This window comes from Sinohyriopsis cumingii, chromosome 7, assembly GCF_028554795.1.
Source record: "Sinohyriopsis cumingii isolate HCF-2022 chromosome 7, ASM2855479v2, whole genome shotgun sequence".
In the NCBI taxonomy this organism is placed as follows: Eukaryota; Metazoa; Mollusca; class Bivalvia; order Unionida; family Unionidae; genus Sinohyriopsis; species Sinohyriopsis cumingii.
In genome coordinates this window covers 104,840,323-104,852,533 of record NC_142967.1, presented here as the reverse complement: position 1 = coordinate 104,852,533, position 12,211 = coordinate 104,840,323, and positions in this window count along the sequence as shown.

The window sequence follows — 12,211 nt, the reverse complement described above, 5'->3', positions numbered from 1 at the left end:
ATGAACCAGATTGGAACGTAGTTGGAATACCAACAGGTAGCTATCAGAATGAGCAAATCAATGATAAGCTCATATACAGAATAAAAAATATAACAGGAGACAAAGAACCTGGAATAAAGATATCTGTACACGAACCGACATTAAAGTCAATTATTGAGATAAGCTCAGATTACAAGGTGGATATTTATGCGATTTCAATAAGAAGCGTACTAGGTTGGCCTGAAGTTAGACAACCAGAACCACCGATACCACCAGAACCTAAGAGAGATGATTATCGTGTATATGGTGGAACCCTCGGTGGTTTATATAACCCAAGCTACTTAGCATGAGTAGCGATTTTATTATCAGAAGAAAAGATGATATGATGTGGATTTTTAGTAATTCAGTTGATGAAGAAACACTCAGAACAGATCCTTTTCATGTTGAATTTAATGATGTTTTTTATGGTTTAAGGAAAATAATCAGGGTCATAAAAAAATTCTGCAGCAATTACGGCAGTATTTTCAAGAGTGTATTTTTGATTCATCAAGTTCATGTGATAAAATTATTGATCACATAGAAGCATTAAATAAATTTGCATTCAACACAGAACATTTACATGAATCATTAACTCAGGCAATAAATGGATCACCTAATAAACAGAAATTTGTAGATACATACTCGCTAACGGAAGCAACACTAGTTGATTTTAAATTCACCGATTATAACGCAGATGAATTAAGAAAATCCGTCACCGACACCATTGATGAATTATTTCCTAAATTACACGCCGCGTGGGGAAAAAAATTACCTCCACCATCTATTCTTAAACGTGATAACGCTCCTGATCGTACTGGCAGGCATATTTCACCTGAAATAGTAAATATCACTAACGTCATCGCAGTTAATCTTAATTGTGAAAACAGCTACATCGCTGATGCATCAGTGTCGGATCAAGCTAATCAGGGATTTGTTCTTTATTCATTTTCACCAAAAGAACCATCAGGATTTTTAATCATACGGGAGCCAATTAATCCAATTTATCTTCGGTGTCATAATAATTTATTATCGCGAGTAAATTTTTCACTAACAGATCAATCTGGACATCTGCTCGACCTGCGTGGAGAAACCTTGAGTATAAATTTACTGATACGATCTTAAGTTATGTAGGTAAAAAAAATATTTTCTGAATTTTATTTTTTCTGAAAAAATCTAAAAATCTAAAAAATCAGTGAAAAAATCTAAAAATTAGCTATTTTTTTAGTCATTTTGTCAGTAAATTACTGATTTTTGTTGGGTCAAACCCCGAGCGATTCTCTAATTGATTTATCGATAAATCAACGAAAATCAGCAGAATCAGCTCAAAAAATAATTTTTTTATGTAATTTATTATTAATTTGCTGGTAATTTTTCGAAAAAATGAAGATTTTTACTGATTTATCGATAAATCAATTAGAGAATCGCTCGGGGTTTGACCCAACAAAAATGAGTAATTTGTTGATTTTAGCGGGTAAAATACTACTCAAAAACAAGAAATTTGTTGATTTTTTACTAAATTTTACAAAAATTCAGGTAAAAAATTAAATTTACAAAAAAAGAAACCAACAAAAAAATAATTTTATATATTTTTTTTACTGATTTTCATTATCTATCAGCTTTCTTAGTTGTCGTGCACGAGTATCAATCATTTTTTTGGACGTACTCGTCAGATAACGTGATCTAATCTTTTCAACGGCGCTCGCTAACGGGGTAAAATCTTCTATTTCAGTCTCATCGATGTTAATAAGTGATTTATACACCGCAGATTGAATCTTTTTGATAAATCTGTACTCGGACGATAAAGTATATCGACCCTCTTGCTTGTTCTGTACTATTGTTTCAAAATCTGTGATGATTTTGTCAACATCTAGTTCATCTGACAACGTTATCTCTTTGATTTTTAACACCTCAATGGATTTAATTATTTCATCAATATTTTTCTGATTCATTATAATATTATTTTTATTTCTAAATAATTTTATTTATCTAGTATCAGAGGATAATAACTGAATTTGATCCAACAACCAAATTTATATGAAAAAGTTGATTTATTTATTTTTCTGCAACTCTACGTACTGAAACTGAATGAATATCAAAATATTTACCAGCAGAATACATCAACTGAAAATATAACTCTTCTCCTGTTTGTGTATTAATTGATCTAACTGCCTTAGAAACCCTTCGTCCACCTGCATCACCTTTTGCAGTGTTTTCACTCTGGGTAATCGGCTGAAGATTTTCTATAGAATTATTAAGTATATTTCCATCAATATGATCAACTACTAAACCATTTCTGATCGGTCCATGAAAACACTCGTACACAAATCTGTGATTAAAATATCCTTTCTTCTCCTGATTCACAGTAAATTTAAGATAACCAAATTTATCAGCGTTACCAACAGATATTTTTTATTTAACGTGTCTAACAACACCATCACAAGATGCCTCGTAGTTATCGATGATTGGATGTCTCCTGAATATGGAATTCATATACAATATTCCATTTGTCTAAATCAAAGTTTGTCTAAAAACCTATTTAAATAATCCTCCTCGCGCTTGATAGCGATATTACTATTGGAAGATTTTTTATCATAATGTCGTTTTAGTTCTTTGTATTTTTTTCTACCACATTTTGCACATATTCTAGTTTTTCCTCGGATTCCAATGTTACATCTGATGCATCTTGTTGGTCCAATTCCACCTCGTCGTATATAAGCTAGATGTATCCCACAAAATTCTTTTCTGCATGATATATTACAGCAAGTAAATGTGCCAATCATCAGCCATTTGTACTTGTTCAGTATTATTTAAATACTTGTTTAAAATATAATATGTTATTTGATCTTGATGAGACCGAATATATTATTCTTGAAGTAGATGAAGCTAAATAAGAATTTTACGATGACGGAGCAACTCATACGTGGTCGACGTGGAAAGCAGCAGATATCGATAATACAATGAACGATACAAGAGCTAAAAAAAAATAATTAGCTCACTCAACGATGATAAATTTATATTCAGAATAAAATTTATTGTGAATAATGAAAATGACGTTTGGATTACTCGTGATAAACGTGATCCTATAATAGGTGGAAAAAAATCTGTCACGGTAAGTAATAGTTCTAAACCTGGATTACTAACAGGCATAGATAAACCGTATTATTCAAGAGCATATCCTGTTACCGCTGTTGTTTACGGTATTTATCGATTAAATAAACCTGTTGCTGAGAATCTTGCTAAGATGAAAATGTCGGTAAAAATAAACTGCGTAGCTGAACGGGTGATAGAACACTACAAACGCGCGACGAGGAAACGGTCTAACAGATTTACGAAAAGAAAAAAATAAATACGTGGGCTGAATCTGTTGCTGACGGCGCATCAATAAGTGATGTTGCTACGTTATCAGCGAAATTAAAATTCCCTATAACGGTAAAAACGTTATGAGGAGAGATTTTATACTCATCCGCGTACAAATCCAAAGGAGCACCTATTAAAATAATTGATCATAATTCTCACGCTTGGAGTAAATCAGTTACAATTTTTCCGCAAGATCGTAATATTAAATTCTACTCCGCAGAAATGTTTGATTTTATTTATAAAATAAGTAAATCCGATCCAGTATCTATTTGGTTATTTTCTAGTGATGAGACATACGATCAGTTTGTGAGACCCAACGGTGATATATATAGAAGTGAAATTTTACACGACTCAATGACAACAATAGCAGAAAAATATTCAGTAAATAAGGAATTACTTGTTAACTGCTTTACTATTTCATCTGTTGCTGCTCACGCAGCAAGAGAGAAAAATTCATGGAAACCAACTAGACGAGAATACCTCAAAGATATTCAAGATAGTTGTATCGAATACGGCCACGGCGGATTATGGAATACTGATTATAATTATGCTAATATGAATTCATTTGACATGATCGCATGTTACCCAGGAAGATTTTTAGGATACGGCGAGTGTAATAAATATTTTATGCAATTTGGTTATCCAACTGATGAAACGACTCGTGTATCAATAAATGGTCCGTTACCAGAGTTTCCCATGACAGGATTTGCTGGTGTTGTATCATTTAAGTTCGCTGATGATTTACATAAAATCTGTTATGTTTGGTTTGGTAAACACTTTTCAGAACAACGATGGGTTCCAATAGTATTATTGAGATATATGTTAGATTCTGCGATGTTAACGTCGTTGACGGTCAGCGAAGTAATTATATCATATCAGAAACAAACTAAGTTTGGTTACCAACTGAGCACGATGACGCAAAAGATTTAGGTAGCAAAAATTATTGGTAAATTTACTCAAGGTGGTGCGTACGATCATCAACGACATCATTGTAGATTAATCATGGATGAAGCTGAATTAGATTTTATAACCGCTGATACAGCTGAAAAAGGTATCTTTTGTAGCAGAGAAAATATTTATTTATCTGATGGAACAAAATTAGGTACCGTGGTCAGCTATCTCGAAGGAGAATCACCACAATATACTCATTTAAGATCATCAATGTTGGCTTATGCAAGTATAAATTTATTATCAATGATAAACAGATTTCCCAACGACGCGGTTAGAGTAGCTACTGATTCATTTTACATCCATAGAAAACATTTATCAGAGTTAGAAAAATTAACAGGAGATGGATCATGGGGTACATGGCGGGTAAAAGATGAAACTATTTTATATTACTGTGGAAACGCTGATGTTGCCGTGGAAGATAAATATTACTCAGATAGCGTATTAGAAATCTCAACGGCACCATCAGTATATGATCCCGCAGCAAGATATAAAATGGTTTACATAAACGGACCAGGTAGAACAGGTAAAACAACAAGAATGATAGAATTATTTAAAAACTCTGCTGTAATTGTTTTAACGCCGACACATAGATTAGCGCGAGAAATGAAACAACGTGGAGTTAATTCATGTACGTATCACAGTTTTTTCAAATACAACGGTGGTACGTGGAGTCCATCTCGGATGGGAGAAAAATATATAAATAAAGTTATTATTTGGGATGAGATTTGTACTGTTTTGTTGGGGTATTAAAAATATTCTTAGATTGTTTATTAACAAAAAATGTTGCAGTAATTATGTACGGCGATCATGGTCAACCAAATCCAATTGATGGAGAGTCACCTCATGACACCTCATGAGTGGCTAAAAAATTTTGTTGATTACTATGAAGAAGTTGATACCGATTACAGATCACTTGATGGTCGACTGAGTGAATTTAAAAAACTAATTCGATTAAAATCTAATAAAATTCAATGTAGTGTGATGCGAGAAATAATCCCAGAAACACCAATGAAAGATTTTTATTAACGTGGACGCCAAATGATTTAATAGTAGCTAGCAGAAAAATAATCAGAGACGTACTTCAACAAAAACTATTTAAATTACATCAAGAAAAATTTCCATTGATGTCTGTGCCGTTATGTTATAGACCAGCTGATACTAGATTACAAAACATTGATGCTGATGTACCAGGACGAGGAAAACAAAATTTAGTGTTGAATGATATTGTTACCGTCGATATTAATTTAGCTGAAGACGCATTAAACGAAACAAAATCACCTTGGACGCTAGGGTATGCTATGACTATACACTCATCGCAGCGATTAACAATAACTGATACTAGGGTTTGGATTCAAGATGAATATATTGAGTGGTCCAATTTAGTTTATTTAGCTGTTTCTAGGGTGAGAAAAATATCTCAATTAGGTCGTATTACCCTAGACAGATTAATTATTAACGACGAACCAACGAGTACGTGATAAGAAAAAAATTATTCAATTATAAACAATTTGACAAAAAAAATAATTATGAATTTGATTTGGATGTAGATTTTATTTTATCGTTGAAAGAGAAACAGGGTAATCATTGTTCTGGCTGTAATTGTATTATGACATGGCAGTATCAGAAAAATGATTCTAGACAATTTACCGTAGACAGAATAAATAATAATTTAGGTCATAACAGAGAAAATGTTACTCTAACGTGTTTAGAATGTAATCGGCGTGGGGTTCATTATTTAAGTGATTGAGGTAGTAACTGAGTATCAGCTGGAATTATTTGAAGTTCTTCACGAGTAAATCCAAGTTGAGGAGCTAGCGAATCTAACATATAAATAGCTGGTCTACCTGATGATCTTGTTACATATATTATTTTATGTGTTGTTGTGCTCCAAATAGGATCAGTTGCTCTTTTTCTGCCTCCTTCAGCATCACCTGGTTTATATAAATATCTAACAATAACGTCACCGAGAACTGGTCGAGTTGAAAAATCACGTCTTTTATCGGTATAATTTTTTTTGTAATATCAATTGCTGGTTTCATTGATATCGCTCTCGTTGGTTCATTATTTATTGCTGCTATGACATTTGGTAATCTAATAAGCCAGTATTTGGACCGTTTATTTTTAATAAATTCCATCTCATATTGATACCCAAATAATCGCTCAGCTAATGTTTTATTAAATCGCTCAACAATAGCTTGATCGTTGTGGAGGTTAACTTTTCCTCGTCGTATTTTTACATGTTTCTGTTTCATTAAAAAAGTAACCGCACCAAGAAATTCTCGCCCGGGATCAACCTGAAGTAAATTTGTCCACGTCAATGGACCTCGCTGATATATTTTCTCAAATGCGTTTGCAACTTCAGTTGCTGTTTTAGTTGTTAGCGGTTCAGCTTCTTTGTATCTGCTCGCGATATCAACAACAGTTAGCACATACTTGTAGGTTTTATCATTAACAGTATCATGTGGTAAAAACATTATATCAGCCTGATGAACTTCATTTGGTACGCTGACGTCAAAGTGCGCGTATTCGATTCGCTTAGATGGTGGTAAATAAATCTGCCATATAGCTTGTTTAGATAACCACGCATCAGCTACTGATGGTTTTACTTGAGCAGCTTTTGCTAATTTTTTAATAGCTGGTTTACCACGCCAAAATCCAACAGGAGAACAATAAATTGCTTCCATATTAATTACCTGCGCCTAAAACTAATTTACCTTTCATAGCAGTATTAATTATCCATGTAGCTAATTTTTCTCTGACAGATTTATCTTTTATAGAATTTAATGTATGAATTAATTTCACATCAGCTAGATGCCGTTGTTGTAGATCATTACTTCGATACGCGATATCATGAGCTAAATACGCTCGATCAATTGCATGTATTGGATCTTCACCAGAATTTGGTTGATCCTGATTATTTAATCTGATATCGAGTCGTGTTCCTGGCCCATAGTAATTATATCCTGGTATATGTTTTTCTCCGCGATACTTAGACCGAAAAAATCCTGGTAAAGATGTTAACTTTGCTGCAACATCACCTCCGTGTTTTAATTTCAATTTTCAAAGACTTTTAAAGACCTCAGGATAATATGCTCGATTTTCCCAAACTTTCAAGGCCTTGAAAATGCTGCCTCATTTTTCCCAAACTCTCAAAGACCTTCAAAGACCGTACGAACCCTGTAAAACAAAGAGTTCCAATCGTTTTGATTTCCACTATCATTCTTATTAAATGATCTATTTTGTCAAAACCTCCATTCGAGAGAGCAAAACAAGGGCACCATTGATAGTTGGTCCAAAGATTGGGGACACGCCTATGCCATTACCTCGGCTAGATTTCGACCATTCAGCTGTGTCTGTATTATCTAGATTACTACATGCATTGTGTGACTCGCTTGCTACACTTAAAATGCTCATTTCGAATGTAATTGGCAACATTTTTCTTCTAAAACGTAATTACATACTTGCAAAACTATTTGCTGGCATCTTTTTTTGGCATGACAATGTATCAATAACAAAAAGCCTCAAATATATGTAGGCTAGCAGAGTCTGATAGGTTGCCTTTGCTACGCGTATATTAACATATTGACATAGACGTTACCAAACAAAATTAAACTGTATGTTTAAATCACAACATGGAGAGAGAGAGAGAGAACAGGTAGCGAGCGGTCGCTTAAAACAAATACCACGTTAGAGCTTAAAGCGAATTTCATTATTTTAAATGAACCATTCATTACAAAACATCAGGGTTATATGAAAATTTCTGAGTATTTTGTTATTGTTTATTTGAACCTGTCAAATAAGTCTAACGCCAATCGATAGACAAAATAACATTCTATAAAATAATTTCCAGCTGCACGTGCATCACAGGACTCCTGCAGATACATGCATGTGACGTAAGATAAATACATGCCAGTGACGTAAAATGTCGTAGAAGGAGAAAAATTCTTCTACTGTGCAAAGAGCCTAATGATAAATATGGATGCTCTTAGGATACTCTACAACTGATATCAACGCCAACTTGGATAAATTTTGCAAATGCAATTCCATTTCATGTCCTATATGTTTGAAGCGGGTTCATTGTTTGAAAGATGGTCGCGAGTCCATAGAAGATGACATACATTCTGGAACAATAATGTGAGCCCGAAGTGGCTGCTGTAAAGGGGAAAACAGATGAAGATGTCCCATCATTTCTGGCGGCTGATCAAAAACTGACTCTCTTTGAAATCATCAAACAGCTACTTGCCATATATGAAAAGAGTAGCCAGAGACTCTTAAACGAGATTATCAAGGTGATGAAACATGGGCTTATATTTCTGAGTTCGACTCAAGAAAAGAATATTTTGAATGGGAGAAAACTGACAGAGATCAAAACTTACTAGAAGCATTGCTATGGAGAGAGTTTTATTACAGAGAGTCTTTCGAAGCAAACGGCCCGATCATTACAGGACCGGTGCTTGACACTGTTAGTGTCACTGGACATTCGTATGCCTCCAAAGCATTCCCAAATGTTTTGGAGCATCAACAAACCACCCTTTCATGCACCAGTGCCCTAGATATTCATCTACTCAGTGACAATGCATCCACTCATGAATTCGCTATCATGACAGACATACTCATGAAGCACAACATCCAAACTGTGCCACATCATCCACACATCCCTAATTTAACTCCAAGTGATTTTATCAGTTTCGCTAAGGACCAGACCATTTGAAAGCCACCATACGGTTGGAAGTGCAGTTTTCCAGTGTTGCACAACATACAGAAAAATTGAATAGAGAATGTAATTGAAGGATAGAAAAAGAACATTGATTTATCAATAGTTCATACTACCATAAATGCATATATAGTGTACATTCACTATGGAAACGTAAGTAATATAAATTGATATATCGTCATATCATAATTTCTTTCCAGTATTTTGTTCTATGCCTTACAATGAGATTACAACTGTCTTGGATTTAAAGTGACTTTGACAATTTTCTGTTGCAGCAAAATGGAAATGCGGCTTCAGAAACTGAATAGAATGATCAGCATCACAAAACCTTAGACGATTAGGAATACAAAGGTTTGTGACAACAAACCTCGTTAATATTAGAGGTAAAACATAATATACTTATTCAAAACAACTTATCAAATGCATCAATCGCTTCATTCTTATAAACGTATTGGGGCAATTATCCATGGCAACGATGTGGATACAACCAATGATGAACCACATTGATTACTATGCTAAGTATAAAAGATAAACACAATATGTTCGTTCAAATGTTTGTTTTATATTTATCTCATAGAAGCAACAGTTAAAATTTTAACATACGTATGAGATGGAAGTACACAAGTTGTTACATGCTTAAAAGAATTAATAAATCACGGGTCATCGTACTCAACAGAGTATTCGCGAATCAATATTGGACATTAAATTTAAGTACATGTAAATATTATCCCAGAATACATGTCAATCATTATGTATTGACGCATATCAATCACTTATCCAACTTCCACTGTTACTTGCTGCGGTTCCATTGGGACTGTTATATACGATACACCACTGCAGCAGGATTCGTGCAATATAAATTAAACCTTTCCCAATCTGTGGTCTGAAACGATCAATTATCAGTTTTCCAGTCATCAAACTTCTCCCGTTAATTAATGAATGTGCTTCAGTTGGAACTGTAAAATACTACACTTGATATCAGCTGACTTTGTGTAATTTAAATTACACGTAAACACACGCATCTTGAATATACAAAACTCCTTTGAAATGATTTTTTGTTTGTTTTCCAATTACACAGTTAACGTCAAAAAACAAGTCCTTCTTTGTTTCGTATCTAGTTATTACTATTCAACAAAAGGCGTGCACAGCTTCTTTTGTAAAGAAAATTGCCACGAAATAAATAAATTGCAGTTTTTGTGTTTATTCTTACCAGATATTGACCCATAGGTCAGAATTAAACATGAACAAAAGCAAAACATTTTAATGAAAACGAAAATAAGTGTCAAAGGTACTTAAATATGAACATCGTTTACACAGTGTTGCAAAACAATAGCAAGCTTTGTTTGCTAACCTTGACTATTTTGCACAGAGAGCATAGTTCCTCAACTAACGTCACAAGCTTGCGCGCCCATTTCGAGCTGCTTTACAAGAAGACGCTTGGTTATTTCACTGGATGTCACATTGGTGGTAATTAAATAAGCCCATAACACCAGATCTAATAAATGAATGTGCGTCAAATCTTCGCAGTGCACGCAAAATGCCTGTAAAATTAAGAATCCCGAATTTATATTCTAGCAATAATGTCTACCATTAAATCATCAAGATATTGGACGAGTAAAAATATGAACAAGATCCATACGCATTGATAAGATGAATTTGCCTTAAACTGGCCGAGCTTGCCTACACTTTAGCCACTTTATGTTTTTAAAACTAGGTAAATATTGTTATATCGTCAAGATATATAAAGTATGATAATATGAGCAACATCAGTGTGAGGTTTGCACGTATTGGGGTGGGGTTCTTCCAATATAATTTAATTAAATTATGATGAAAGTTCCACCCTGGCTCGTGAGCTTAGAAAGTTAAATTAGTGACCAGGTAGTTTTACAGCTCTGAGCCCCAGTCAGCAATGCCGACGGTTAAATTATAGAGAACACTAACATGAAATTCAATCAATAACAATTTAATAAATGTGATAATTTAAAACGATAACTTCCTATCACTCGTCTTTCCCTCGACCAAGTGACAGCCTAATTCATCCCGTGATTTACAGTTTGAGTTCGATTTTCCCCTGTCCTTGCATCTACTCATCTATTTCTTTCCCGCTGATTCCTTCCTTCTTCCGTTCCTCTAACTCCTCCTTTGTCTCCGTTTCCCTCTCTACTTAGTACTATCTCCTCCTCCAATTTCGCTCCCAGACTTCAACTTCTCCTGACTTCTCTCCTTTCTTCTCCTTTCCTCCGTCTCTACTATCTCCTCCTCCAATTCGCTCCTAGACTTCAACTTGTCCTGAGTTCTCTCCTTTCTTCTCTTTTCCTCCGTCTCTCTATCTGAGACTACGGGACCAAACTATAACTGGTCTGTCCCTCAAAGCTTCCTTATTTGAAGCTCTCTGTACTTAGAATTTCCCGCTCTAAAATTTTCCCGCCAATAACGAATGGCTATTCGGAGTTATGCTAACCTCCACTCTGGGTAATTTCTCTCAGCGAACTAACTCTTGCTGGAAGACGTGGGGATATCATTCTACCCAAATCAAGGTCTCTTCCCTATCTCGATTCTGATTGGGTGGCGCTGTGCCCCTGTCCAATCGTTTTAGCGGCCAGTTCAACCTGTCTGTCTGTTTGCAGGGAAAGAAGTTAAGACACTCCCACTTCTTCAGGCAACTTCTTTTGATCTTGGAAACATTTCGACACCTAGGTGATAATTGGCTATCGGGCGGCCTCGCAACTCCTATGTCCGGCTCTTCAATTCTAGCCACAACAATCTTACGTAACGGATTAGTGCTAGCCTTCGGCAATGTTTGACATCAAACAATGGCCTGTCAGAATTACTTTGATTATACATGTTTCAACTGGGCTACTCTGGGTCGGGGTAAACATGACACCCAGTACATATGAATGGAGTGACCTTGAATATGGTTAACTGAATTTCATACCACTTGAATAAAATTATTTCGGATTAATTCTAATTAAACGTAAAATGATTATTATTTGTTATAAGCAAGACTTTTTATATTTATAAATTTAACAATTGCGTGATGTTTTTACTTCACATTTGCATGATTTATCATTACGCTTTTCTAAGCCGAAGATTGGTATTTTAATACATGTACAACAAATCATGATCAATGCACGTTATGCACATAATTAGTTCCATTTCAAATGACTAAAC